At 44.5% G+C, this 13,923-nt stretch overlaps 2 protein-coding genes across 15 annotated transcripts in view; one reads left to right on the top strand and one right to left on the bottom strand.

Annotated features, from left to right (window-relative positions):
• The window catches only part of LOC108702811 (phosphatidylinositol glycan anchor biosynthesis class U protein), a 149,474-nt gene that overhangs the window by 63,044 nt on the left and 72,507 nt on the right, over positions 1-13,923 (bottom strand). For all 13 annotated transcript variants that reach the window (XR_005960850.1, XR_005960846.1, XR_005960849.1 and 10 more), the window contains one exon: positions 9,572-9,650. The gene's annotated coding sequence lies outside the window, so the exon portion shown is untranslated. The remainder of the gene's footprint in view (positions 1-9,571; positions 9,651-13,923) is intronic.
• LOC108702812 (1-phosphatidylinositol 4,5-bisphosphate phosphodiesterase gamma-1-like) overlaps positions 1-13,923 on the top strand; it is a 51,826-nt gene that overhangs the window by 3,516 nt on the left and 34,387 nt on the right. The gene's annotated exons all lie outside the window — the stretch shown is intronic.

Raw genomic sequence — 13,923 nt, 5'->3', positions numbered from 1 at the left:
TTTGTTCTACCCTTCACTAACTGCCTACAGTCCCAGTCCCTCATTTATAGTCCTGAAGTTCTTCAACATTCACTTTCACAAAATCTACCCTAATAATGGTAAGAGATTATGAATAATTGTGCACTATACTCCATAACATAATGTCAGAAGTCAACCTGAACTTTGTCTGAGACCTTTGTTTTTATAAAACCATGCAATTCCTCTGACTTTAAAGGGAAAGTAAAGTCTAAAATAGAATAAGGCTAGAAATGCTGTATTTTGTATACTAAACATAAACTAAACATGAATTTACTGCACCAGAAGCCTAATCAAACAAATGATTTATGCTTTCAAATTTGGCTACAGGGGGTCACCATCTTGTAACTTTGTTAAACATATTTGCAAGACCAAGAGTGTGCACATGCTCAGTGTGGTCTGGGCTGCTTAGGTCATAAATTATCAAAACAAGTCAAATAATATCTTCCAGAAACCGATACTGGCAACAATATTGAACTATAACGAAAGGGTGGGGCTTACTGCACTGACAGTCCAGGCCGTCTAGAAAAAGATTTTCCGGTAAGTCGAAAATCCATCTTTCTCTAGAACGGCCCTTCCTGTCAGTGCAGCAACCATGGGGACGTCCGAAAGCTGTCCCATCTTTTTTAGGGCCGGGTTGAATTTACTGTTTCCTCACAACTGCTTGAAGTACTTTTCTACCAAAAGCAGCAGGAGTTGAATGAAACACACGAAGTCTATAAAATTTTGCGAATGTAGACAAAGAAGCCCAAGTGGCTGCCTTACAGATTTGTTCTGGAGTGGCCAGATTATACAAGGCCCAGGATGCACTTAGTGCTCTGGTAGAATGAGCTCGGACCTTGAAGGGCCTAGGTTTGTGACTAAGGTCATAAGCACAATTGATCGTCTCAACCAGCCATCTAGCAATTGTTCGTTTAGAAGCAGGTGACCCTTTGTTCTGACCATACGTAACCAAAAAGGTATCAGATTTCCTATAATCCTTGGACCTGTCTAGGTAATAGCGAACCGCTCTCACTACGTCTAGTTTATGAAGTGCCTTTTCCTTGGGATTAGCTGGTCTAGGGCAGAAGGAAGGAAGATTAATTTCCTCATTTATGTGGAAAGCGGAAACCACCTTGGGCTGGAAAACTGGAATAGTCCTGAAAACTGCCCTGTCCTGATGCAAAATAAGCCAGGGTTCCTTACAAGATAGGGCTGCCATGTCAGAGACTCGTTTTGCTGAGGTAATGGCTAAGAGAAACGTCATCTTCCAGGTAAGAAATTTAAGCGAGCAGGAAGCCAAAGGCTCAAACGGGGGACCCTGTAATACATTGAGGACAAGTGTAAGGTCCCAGGGTGGTGTTGGGTCCCTGTATGGAGGCCTAACTTTACCCACTCCCTGCATGAACTGCAAGATATCTGGTTCCCCTGCCCACTGACGTTGTAGTAGAATAGAAAGGGCTGAGATCTGGCCTTTGAGGGTTGCTAAGGAGAGACCTAAGTGGAACCCCTGAGTAAGGAATTCAACAATTGTTGGAACTGATGCTTGCTGCCACTGAAACTGCCTGGGCTCACACCAGTCTATGAAAGCTTTCCAAGTTCTATGATAGACTCTAGATGTGGACCGTTTTCTGGCTTTCAACAGAATGTCAGTGGCTTCTTTCGAAAACCCTTTGGAACGCCACAACTCGGTTTCAACAGCCAAGCCGTCAAATGCAACCGCTGCAGGTTGTCGTGCTTTATTGGTCCTTGAGTGAGCAATTCTGGTGTGAGAGGCAGCCGCCATGGTGGAGCTGCTGACATGTTGATGAGTTCGGAGTACCAAGGCCTCCGCGGCCAATCCGGGGCAATGAGAATGGTTTCTGTCCGTTCCTGCCGTATCTTGCGTATCACTCTTGGAAGAAGTGCTAGTGGAGGGAAGGCATAGACTCTCCTGAAAAACCACGGTATCACTAACGCGTCTACGTAAGCCGCCTTCGGGTCCTGTGACCTGGCGCAGTAGGTAGGAACTTTGAAATTGTGTCTTGACGCAAACATGTCTATGTCTGGTCTTCCCCATCTGGTTACTAACTGCGTGAAGACGTCCAAGCGGAGAGACCACTCTCCTTGGTCTATCCGCTGGCGGCTGAGGTAATCCGCCTCCCAGTTTAGTACGCCCCGGAATGAAGACTGCGGAGATGGCTGGGACATGAAGTTCTGCCCAGGTGAGTATTTGTGCCACCTCCTTCATCGCTCTGTTGCTGCGGGTTCCTCCCTGCTTGTTGAGGTAGGCTACTGCGGTGGCATTGTCGGACTGAATGCGTAGTGGCATGTTTTGTAAGTCTCGAGACCAATGAGCTATGGCATTTCGTATTGCTCTGATTTCTAACACATTTATAGGGAGTTTTGATTCTGCCTTTGACCATGTCCCTTGGCAAGTCCGAGGTGGCCAAGTTGCCCCCCAGCCGGTGAGGCTGGCGTCCGTGGTCAGTACGGTCCACTGGGGTAAGGCCCATGTCTTGCCTTGAGAAAGATTTTGTGGTGTTGTCCACCAAGTCAAGTCAGTGAACGTTTGACTTGCATGGTAAGTGGAATTTGTTGCGACAAGTTTGAGTGGTTCTTGTTCCAAAGGTGTAGAACGTGATTCTGAAAGTCTCTCATGTGGAATCTGCCGAAAGGCAGTGCTTCCAATGCTGCTACCATGTAGCCTAACAACTGGAGGCAGCGTTCCGCTGAAATGGTGGTTTGAGTGCAGACTTGTTGAGCAGTGTGTACGATTGTTTGACTCTTCTCCAAGGGCAGAGATGTAGTCTGACGGGATGAGTCGAACAACATTCCTAGGAATTGAATTTGTTGTGTGGGCGTGAGGTGACTCTTTCTGTAATTTATGATCCAACCGTGTTGTTGGAGTATTGTGACACAAATTTGGGTGTCTTTGTGACTCTGGTCGTAGGACGGAGCTCTGATTAGGAGGTCGTCCAGATAAGGTGTGACTGAGATCCCTAGACGCCTGAGGTGTGCAATCAATGGGCTGAGTATTTTCGTGAACACTCGGGGTGCCGTGGAAAGGCCGAAAGGAAGTGCCTTGAATTGGTAATGTTCTCCGAGCACCGTAAACCTTAGATATTGTTGGGATGCCCTCCTGATGGGTACATGCAAGTAGGCATCCTGAAGGTCTACTTTGGTCATGAAACAATTGTGGGTCATTGACATTACCACCGACCGGATGGACTCCATGCGGAATCTCTGTTTGGACACCTGCTTGTTTAAGGATTTTAGGTTTAATACTGGTCTGAAGGTACCCTCCTTCTTTAAGACCAAAAAGAGATTAGAGTAGAAACCCCTGTAGCGTTCTTCGGCAGGTACTGGTACAATGACATTGTTTTGTTTCAGTTCGTTTACTATTGTAGTCAGGGCGAGTCTTTTGGATGAGTTTTTTGGTGTAGATGAGCGTTTGAAAGTGCGAGGAGGTAGGCTGTCGAATGGAATTCGGTACCCTTCTGCTATGATTGTGAGCACCCAAGTGTCCTGTATGTGGTCTCGCCATACTGGAAAAAATTGCTGAAGACGACCTCCTACCCCCGCTTGCCCCAGCCTGGAGTCAGGCTGAATTGGGCTTTGATGGGACAGGTTTCCTGCTCTGTCTCTGTTGGTTGGGCCAGGTTTGTCTGCCTTTTCTCGTCTCGCCGCTCGATTGTGAAGGACGAAAGGTGGAATTACGAAAGGAACGAAATGGTCGGCCCTGGGAGCTCCAGGGTCTATTAAAAGATCTAGTGGGCTGTTCTGATCTGGGTTTCTTGCCTGAAGGCAAAAAGGTGCTCTTACCACCTGTAACTTCAGTAATGATCTGCTTGAGGTCTGGACCGAAGAGTGTGTCCCCAGTATATCTTAGGTTCATTAACTTGGTCTTGGATGCTGTATCACCAGACCAATGACGTAACCAAAGTGCTCGTCTAGCAACTACTGTATCGACACTGGTTTTGGCTGCCAACCGAACTGTGTCCATGGCTGCATCTGCCAAAAAGGCGAACGCTGAGCTAAGACGTTGTAGTTCTTCATGTAAGACCTCTAGTGAAGGAGGATTCTTTTGCAATTCTTGGCACCAAAATCTGGCAGTGCGAGCTAATCCCGCCGATGCAACTGCCGGTCTTAGAATCGATGTGGCATGCGTATACCCTCTCCTCAAGGACCCCTCCATCTTTTTATCCATCGGCTCCTTGAAAGCCGCTTCCTCTGTTGGTAGAGTTGTGTTTTTGGACAAGCGAGCTACCGCCGAGTCAACTTTAGGGGCCTTGTCCCACAGTTTACGTTGTTCCTCTGGAACACGGTAAGTGTTTTGGAACCTTTGAGTCTGAGTGATGCGGTGGTCTGGTTTTGACCATTCAGTCTCTATCACCTGAGATATTGATTTAAATACCGGAAAGGTTCTACACTTTTTGGGTTGAATCCCTAACACCTTGTCAGCTTTTGATGCGGCTGTTGTCTCATCTTTAATCTCTAGTGTAGCTAGCATTTCGCGAAGCAACCGTTTTAGCGGTTTCTGGGCCTGCAATGGAGCGGTAATGACGCTGTGTGTCTGAGTCATCGGAAGAATATTCTGTATCAGAAACTTCGCCTGGCTCAACATCACTATCTTGATCACTAAGTGAGTTAGAATCAGATGAATTTGAATCTGGAATAGTATGTGCCCTTCGTTTTTTACTATGTTTAGTTGGTTGAGTAATGGAAGATTGAATGGTTGATTTAATCCAGTCAAACAATTCCTCTAGCTGAGGAGGTTTTGAAGTAGAAGGATCCTGAGCTTCTAAATGCGGGGAACTAGCCTCAGCTTGTTGCAATGGAATAGGTTGTGGTGATAAAGTTGGTGGAAGATCTGCTGGTTCTGCACAGTCTAGGCAGACACCTTGTTCCCCTTTACGTAATGTATGCTTACAGAATTTGTATTTTTTTGGTTGGTTGTGAGATCTTTTATCTGCCCTTTTTGTTTTGGGCGTAGCTGAGGTAATCTCTTTTCTAAGCTCTTCCAGACCCAAATCTGCATCCATGGTGTATTGTCTGAAATAAAACATATAAATGTGTCTTAGTTTCCCTAAAGAGACTAGAAACTAGATGTGAAACATGGCCCTGTCTGCCTACAGGCGTGTAAGACCTTAATCCAGTGTGCATTATAAGTATAACTGGGAATAGTATGCAGGGAATAATCACAGTCAACATGCTGGAATATACGTGTTATATGGAACCGTTTGAAAACTGCCATAACACACAGTAAAGTCGCTGGGTTAAAACCCTCATGTAGCGGTTCACTGCTACTGAACCTGTACCTGTCTGGTGGCAAGTCGCAGCTTGTACTGCTTCTGTGAACTCCGGCGCGTGTGGATGAAAAATCCAAGATGGCGCCCCGTAAGCACGTTCCCTGACGTGTACGCGCATACGCGCGCCTCGTTGTGGCGCGAAAAACTGCACGCGCGTGTCCTTAACAGGAACTGCGCGTAGTACAGAATGCGGTTCCCTAGATACCCGTGGCTCTGTTGCTGCGGTTGTAGGGAAAAACTGGAAGATGCGCAAGGCAGCAGTACCTTCTCTGAGAGAGGGTGGTTGTGCTGTAGGTAAATAATCCCCTTGGGTAACCGTTCGCCAGTCCTGAGGAGTGGAGTCAGGTTAGGGATTAGACCAGGATTGTGGAATAAGAGCTAGGATGCCTCCTGCTCTGGATAAACTCCCTTCTTCAGATAAGGAAAACCTGTAAAGGAAGTGAAGAAAAAATAAAAAATATATATAACACAAAGTGTGCTGTCCCAACCTCCTAGTAGGACAGAAGAAAAAAACTGAGGGGAATCAGGAGGAGCATGAGCTTATATGAAGGGGGCGGAGTCGAGATTCTAATTTTTTCTTCTGTCCTGCCTCCGGAGGTGGATACTTAACCCCCATGGTTGCTGCACTGACAGGAAGGGCCGTTCTAGAGAAATACTGGCCTTTCTATATATTTATCTTTTTTCCCTATTAATAACATTGGGATCAACCATCATTTTTAGCGGCCAAGCCAGTAAAATACCGGCCAGGTGGCAACCCTAGACATGGATAAAGCTACACCAAGGGATTACAACCTGATCTGGGAACATATGGCATGGCAGATTATCAGTTTATTACATGGGAAAGCATTGGACGTTTGACTTGATGCTATTTATAGGGATAGCAAGGGTCATAAAAAAAAGTATGGCTGCTACTTTTGACAGGAAGGAATTATCCAGAGATACATGTGTACCAGGATTTCCCCCGTCCCCATGGACCTGGTCTGGCCTGTCAGGATCTCCTGGGGGGCCCAGTCAAGAACAATTTTCAGCAGCCCTTTTTATTTCCACCATATGTTTGCATGACACTGATCCATTCCAACTGTCCTGATTTTGACAGCTCAGCCTGCAGTCCCAGATTGTTACTGACTTTCTCTTTGATTTCCTGCACAATCAGAAAATACGTTTCTAAAATGTAATTGGCTTTTGGCAGAGAGCCCAGGATACGCAGCAGGTACACTTAGATACATTTGTTACAATTTAAGATTAGCAGGTCTCTTGGGGAAACTGACTTGCAGCTTAAAGGGCAATTCATCTTCATTAGAAAAACTGTAATAACACATAAAACCACAGAAATGTGTTCAAACTTTCATAACTTTTCATAACCATTTTGTAAAATGAACATGGTAATTAGGGGGGTGTGGTCACAAAAACAGACGTGGTCCGAAAAAATTCCGCCACTCTTTTTGTCCCTCTTTCTGTTTCCAAAAAGTTGGGAGGTATGGACATATTACATTTGACACTGTCTAATTCGAGACTGTGGGTCCTCGATGGTGGTCGTTTCTACTAAACATTCCACATATAAGCCTAAATACAAGTTTTCATTTTGTTGATATTTCCCCTTTAAAAAAAACACATCTTCAACCAAACGCTGCTTTTTCCTAATGAAAGGAAATGTAATTCTGAGCAACTTTCCAAAGCACATTCATTACGCATTTCCTTGGTTATAAGGTTATTTGTAAGGGTAAGGGCACAGGGGCAGATTCGGGGAGATTAGTCGCCCTGGTGACAAATCTCTTCTTCTTTGTAGCGACAATCTTCCCCTACCTTCTGGCTAGAATGAAAAATCGCCATCAGGATGGCACTCACGGCGCTTCGTTTTCCGAATCTGCCCATGTGCCCTTGCCCTAAAGGTAATTCCAACTGAAATCAGTATTCAAATGATCTCAAAGAAATTGTGGTTGAGAATTCTTGTTGTACATAAATCGCAGGGGGTCCAAACAGCTGCCTGCCATAGATCGCTAGGGAAATAACTATGCATTCTGTAAGTGAGAAGGAAATGGCAGTGTCTCCACCTCTTCTTTAGGTCCACGAGGCAAATATGTTGATGCATGTGCCAAGGAATCCCAATTTTCCATTAAGGAGCTCCAGTAAACCGCAGCCCCTCAGCTGCCTCTACAGTCTGAACTTTTATCTCGTTTCCTGCTTTAGAAGCTGAGGATAGACGGGAACTATAGTGCACAATGTAATAAACAAATGTAGCCCCCCCCCTGATTTACACCACCTAATTGGCTCGTGTTTAAGCAGGCTGGGGAGGATGCCAAGAACAAATGGCAGGATAAATGCTGGGTAAGTTTCTTGTACAATACCCCAGAACACAACAGGATAAACACAGTGCCAATGCCATTTATAGTGCATTCATTAACACAGGTCAGGATAAAGAAAGTGCCAATTTAGGGTTGCCACTTTTGCAGTGGAAGTTCTGCACAGGAGATGGCTGTGGCCAGTGCAGCGATGGTAACATCGGGGGGGGATAGGGTTGCCAAACAGAAATTAATTCACCAACGTAGCCAGTAAACGTCAAGCTAGGGCAGGTATTGCAAATATTGCCAGTACACTTCAATAATTTACCTCCTCTTCCCTAAAGCTTTGCCCCCTGCGGCACTTCATTTTTGGGGTTGGACCTCTACATAAGCCCTGATCTGCCATACCCTGCCCCTGAACTGCCCATTCACTGCCCCCTGATGTCCATGTCTTACTCTCATGACATCACCACTGATCTCCCTCAAACACTGAAAGGTAAGTTTGGGGGGGAGGGGTGTTTGCAACCTTAGACGGGGAGTGTTGATGTGTAGGCAGTGCTATGAAGCGTCAGCTTTTAGAGCTGGCAAACCATTCCATCTCTTATAACATAATAATATTGCTGTCCTGTTGGGGTCTGGGCAAGCTATTCCTCCCTAAGCTTTCATTGAGGGAGCAGTATATCTTCCTGTTCAACATGACTGCAATGAATAGGGTTGATGCCAAACAAATATATAAAGTTGAAACAGATTACTAGGACATGGGCAGTGCTTAAGGGTCAGGGCACACACTCAGATTTGGGGAGATTAGTCGCCCTGCAACAAACCTCCTCTTCTTCAGGCCGACTAATATCTGCGTCCCATCGGCTAGAATGTAAATCCCCAGCGGTATGGCACTTGGAGCACTTCGTTTTCCGAAGTTGCCTCACAAGGAAACTTGGGTGACTTCAGAAAACAAAGTCGTCAGTCATCTCCCCAAATCTGAGCGTGTGCCCTGACCCTTAAAGTGGCCATAAATGGGCAGATTAAAGATGCCGATATCGGTCCTTTAGACTGATTTGGCAGCTTATCTGCCCATGTGTGGGGGCCTCCCGATCGATATCAGGATAAAAATCGTGCAGATATCGATCGGTCATGTTTGATTTTTTTTTTCTACGATCCAGGACCGCATCAGCTAGTTGATGCGGTCCTGCAACACATCGGAGCCCATTCATAGCATTGTAATCTGATCATTCAGCCCCAGGGCCGAATATTCGGATTCACCCAATATCGCCAAGCCATTAGTGGGCATATCGGGTTAAGATCCGCTCGTTTGGCGACCTTGCCAAACGAGCGGATCTTATAGTGCAGGGGTCCCCAACCTTTTTTACTCGTGAGCCACATTTAAATGTAAAAAAGAGTTGGGGAGCAACATAAGCATAAAAAAGTCCACGGAGATGTCAAATAAGGGCTGTTATTGGCTGTTTGGTAGACCCTAAATGGACTGGTAGCCCACAGGAGACTCTCTTTGGCAGGACACCTGCTTTTTATGCAACCAAACAAGCCTGGAATTCAAAAATAAGCACCTGCTTTGAGGCCACTGGGAGCAACATCCAAGGGGTTGGAGAGCAACATGTTGCTCGCGAGCTACTGGTTGGGGACCACTGTTATAGTGTATGGCCACTTTTTGTCTACAATCACCCTTTATTGGGGCTTAATCAGGACATGTTTTGGGAGCTAATCCCTTTTTCAAGTGATGTCAAAAACCAATTAGATACACATTAAGTAACCTGGAGACTACAGGTCTCCTTCCCTTAATTACACATTTGATTGACAGAATATGTTCAACCTCCAAGTCCACGAGTCCATAACCTTCTTAAAAGGCAGTCCATTGTGTTTTAATATAAATCCAAAAAATCCTGTTAATTAGTTCATTAGATATTGCACCAAGCCTATCTAAGTACAACAACAAAGCAATGCAATTGTATTGCCTGCCTTACATAATAAGTAATGAAAAAAAATGTAACTTACTTTAATCTTGCTTGCAATATTCAATCATTGTAAGATTGCTGCACTTAAATTTGTAGTATTCATTTTCTAATTTTGTGATCTGCATAAAGACAAGGGTATGTTAGATACTTATCATAAGAAACATTTGTAAATACGTTTTCTTTGCGTCCTCCAGGCAGCACATAACGGGTTAACTTGGATTTGTTCTCCCCCTGGCAGGACAGAATTAGCATAATTTATTAATTAACAAGCCTATAAGTACACCTACCTTCCCCCTTGCAATTTGTGTTTTTTTCTGTCCTCCATCCAGCAGGAAAGAGGAAAGGATCCGAAGAACCAGGTTATTGTAACTTGAAGGCCGCATGTTCAACCACCTTATAGGTGGGTTGGGCAGGGGTTATTCCCTTAGGCATACCCCATGAAGAAACGCCGCAAACTTCATGCGGTCTGCAGCTGCGGTGCCTTCCGATCCGGCTGCTCAGGCTGTGCGGCTTGGAGCGCCGGCAGGGGGATGACGTCATCATCCGGCGCCTAATGTTAGCGTTCCGGTTCAGGACTTAAGGTAGGATTCAAGCGCCTTCCCATGGGCGGTTTTTTATGGGATTAAGGTCCTTGCCCTATGTATAAATATAGGGGCAGGAAACAGGGATTCTGTTGAGCTGTTGTTCCTGTGGCTGTGGGCTGCCAGGCTGCACTCGCTGATTAAGGCTGCTGAAAGTAAGTTGTCTTATAGGACTTTCTCCCTCAGTTTTTTGTTACTGGAGGGTATTGGTTTCCTCTTTTTTTCTTGTTTTTTTCTTTTTATCAGATGGCTGATAATAGAATGGGGAAAAGGAAAAGGAAATCTAGGCATGCTATTTGTTCAAGCTGTGAACAACCACTGCCTGAAGCTTGGGAACATACTAAATGTCAAACATGCTTGTCGCAGCATAATATGCAGGAAAAAGAGAAGGCAAATGAGTTTATGTCCTGGTTTAAAGATATGCTCTCGAAATCCTTTGAGGAAATAAAGGCTTCTGCTGTTAAAGACTCACAGGCTTCTTCCATTCAGTTGGAATCGGACTCTGACACAGAACATGAGTCAGGATCTGTGTCTGATTCATCTGAACCTGAACCGAAACCTAAGGATGAGCTTTACCTTTTTCCTACTGAAAAGATTCCTAGCCTGATAAAAGAAGTGAGGAAAGTCATTTGTCCTCAAGCTGATTCTGAAAATAAAAACAGTAAAGATGACTTATTATTTATGACTCCTAAGAAATCTTTCAGTTTTCCGGTTCATACAGTAATGAAGGATCTGTTAGCACAGGAATGGAAAAATGCAGGAAAGAAGCCTGAACAAACCAAAAGGTTCAAATCTATGTTTCCTTTTGATTCACAGGATGTGCAACATTGGGAGGATCCACCAAAAGTTGACACTCCAATTGCTAGGCTCTCCAAAAGAACTACGATCCCAGTTGAGGAATCAGCCATCAAAGATACTATGGATAGAAGAGCCGAATGTGCTTTACGTAGATCTTATATGGCAGGTTCAAATACTTGTAAACCAGCCTTGGCAGCAGTGGCGGTCTCCAGGTCCATGAAATTCTGGTTGAATTCATTAGAGGAGGAAATTGATGAGGGTACTTCAAGAGACTCCTTGTTGGATATGATGTATCCCATAAAGATGGCTTCAAATTTTCTTTGTGACGTGGCAATCGAGACCTTAAAATCAGGTGCTCGAACCATGGCTCTTTCCACAGTGGGCAGGAGAGCACTATGGCTTAAGTCTTGGTCAGCTGACCTAGCTTCTAAAAATAGTTTGATTTCTATGCCCTTTGAGCCGGGAAAGCTCTTTGGTTCCCCTTTGGACAAGATTATTGAAAATCTGGCTCCAGGAAAAGGAAATACTTTACCTCAGGACCATCAAAGATCTCAGAGAAAGTCTTTTTTTCGATCCTCATCCAGAAGATCATCGCCTCCTTCCTCATCCCACAGACAGTTTAGATTCAGAAGCATGGACAGAGGAAGAGACCACAACAGAGCTCGAAACTTCAGAGGAAGAGGGTTCACTAAAGATTTTTCACAGAAGAAAGAAGCTCCAGGAAAAAAAACCTTCTGAGTTATGACGCCAGAAGTCAGGACCTTGTAGGAGGAAGGCTGTCTTCGTTTCTTCCTGTATGGAAAGCAACCACCTCAGATACATGGGTCCTAAGCATTATCGAAAAAGGTTATTTTATTGCCTTTCACAAGGTTCCTCATCAAAAATTCTGCATAAACGAAAGAAAATCAGACCCAGACAAAAGGGGTCTCTTGGAGGAGGAAATCCAAAAACTCTTAAAAGAAAGGGTTTTAGAACCTGTTCCTTTCTCGGAAATGGGAAAAGGGGTTTATTCCCATGTGTTCTTTGTAGAAAAGACGGACGGGAGGCTCCGCCTCATTATAGATTTAAAATATCTAAACAAATTCATAAAAAAGGAAAAGTTTCGCATGGAAAACATAAAGTCTGCAATAGGTATTCTACAAGAAGGAGACCTTATGGTAACAATAGACTTGAGAGATGCGTATCTCCATGTTCCCGTTCACATAGAAAGCAGGAAATTTCTCAGAATAGCAGTTTATGTGGGTCCATCTCTTCTTCATCTTCAATTCAGAGCTCTCCCATTCGGCCTTACCTCAGCTCCGAGGGTGTTTACAAAGGTTATTGTGGTTCTTGCAGCAGCCTTGAGACAACAAGGAGTCTTCGTAGTACCGTACTTGGACGATTGGTTGCTGAAAGCATCATCCCTAAGTCAAATGACAGAACACTTGAACCTGACCTTGTCTCTTCTCAGGGAACATGGATGGATTATAAACGTAAAAAAATCAAATTTGCATCCAAGTACATCAGTCAGATATTTAGGTCTCATCCTAGATACGGTACATATGAAAGTCTTTCTTCCTCAGGAGAAAGCTCAACATCTATGTGGAGAAATCAGGAAGATGTGCAGAGCCTCGTCGTTATCAATTCGTCAAGCCATGAAGGTATTGGGGTTGATGACATCATCCATAGAGGCAGTGAATTGGGCGAAAGCACACATGCGTCCATTACAGATGGAAATTCTACATCAATGGAACAAGGAGCAGGATTCTCTGGACGCATCTTTCAAAGTCACAGGGAAACTCATAAAAGAATTGAGGTGGTGGATCAATCCACAAATGTTGTCCCAGGGGAAATCCTTCAAAATCCCAAGATTCAACATTCTGACCACAGATGCTTCTGCCAAAGGTTGGGGAGCCCATTTGAAGAACAAAGTGATTCAAGGCAGCTGGACTTTTTGGGAAGGAAAACAGTCTTCGAACTTCAAAGAGCTAAAAACTGTTCGGATAGCTCTTCAGAAATTCCAAGTTCCTCTGAAGGGGAAGGAAGTCCTTGTAAAATCAGACAATTATTCGGCGGTCTGTTACATAAACAAGCAAGGGGGCACCAGGGCTCCTCTTCTGAAGAAGGAATGTCACAAGTTGATGTTATGGGCAGAGAACAATCTGTGTCTTCTCAGAGCTGTCCACATAAAAGGCTCAGACAATGTCCTGGCGGATTACCTCAGCAGGAAAAAGATAAACCAGGGAGAGTGGGAACTGAATCAGGAAACATTCCAGAGGTTGGTCCAGAAGTGGGGTCTCCCACAAGTGGATCTGATGGCAACAAGGAACAACAGGAAGGTGAATTGTTTCTGTTCACTGAACAAGCAAGACAACCCAGACTTTCTAGATGCGATGACCATCCCATGGGACTTCAATCTAGCATATATTTTTCCTCCTCTTCCTATGATCCAAAGAGTCCTTCAAAAGATCAGAGAAGAGAAGTCATCTGTTGTCATGATAGCCCCTTTCTGGCCGAGGAGAACGTGGTTCTCGGACCTGATGAACCTGTCCAGGAAAGATTATTGGAAACTCCCATTCAGGAAGGATCTGTTGTTACAGGGGAAGATGTTGTTCCCGGACATATCTCGGCTGAACCTGACAGCCTGGAGGTTGACAGAGAGAATTTAAAAAAGCAAGGTCTTTCTCAAGAAGTAATTAATACATTAATGCAGTCCAGGAAAGAATCCACTTCTAACAGCTATAGAAGAATATGGAAGGTTTTTCAAAAATGGAAAAAAGAAAAACAGATACTACAAGATCAATCTTCTACTTCAGTAATTTTGCAGTTCCTTCAAGAAGGGTTCGAAAAAGGTCTCAAACCAAGCACACTCAAGGTTCAACTCTGTGCCTTGTCAGCAGGATTAAATTGCAACCTGTCATCTGATCCTATTATTAAGCGTTTTGTAAAAGCCATTTCAAAAATCAGACCACGAATAAAATCCATAATGCCTCCTTGGGATTTAAACATTGTCCTGTCAGCTCTATGTGAAGAC

The sequence above is a fragment of the Xenopus laevis genome, chromosome 4S (genome assembly GCF_017654675.1).
Source record: "Xenopus laevis strain J_2021 chromosome 4S, Xenopus_laevis_v10.1, whole genome shotgun sequence".
In the NCBI taxonomy this organism is placed as follows: Eukaryota; Metazoa; Chordata; class Amphibia; order Anura; family Pipidae; genus Xenopus; species Xenopus laevis.
Note: the sequence above shows the minus strand (reverse complement) of the source record. Positions and strands in the feature narration are given on the sequence as shown.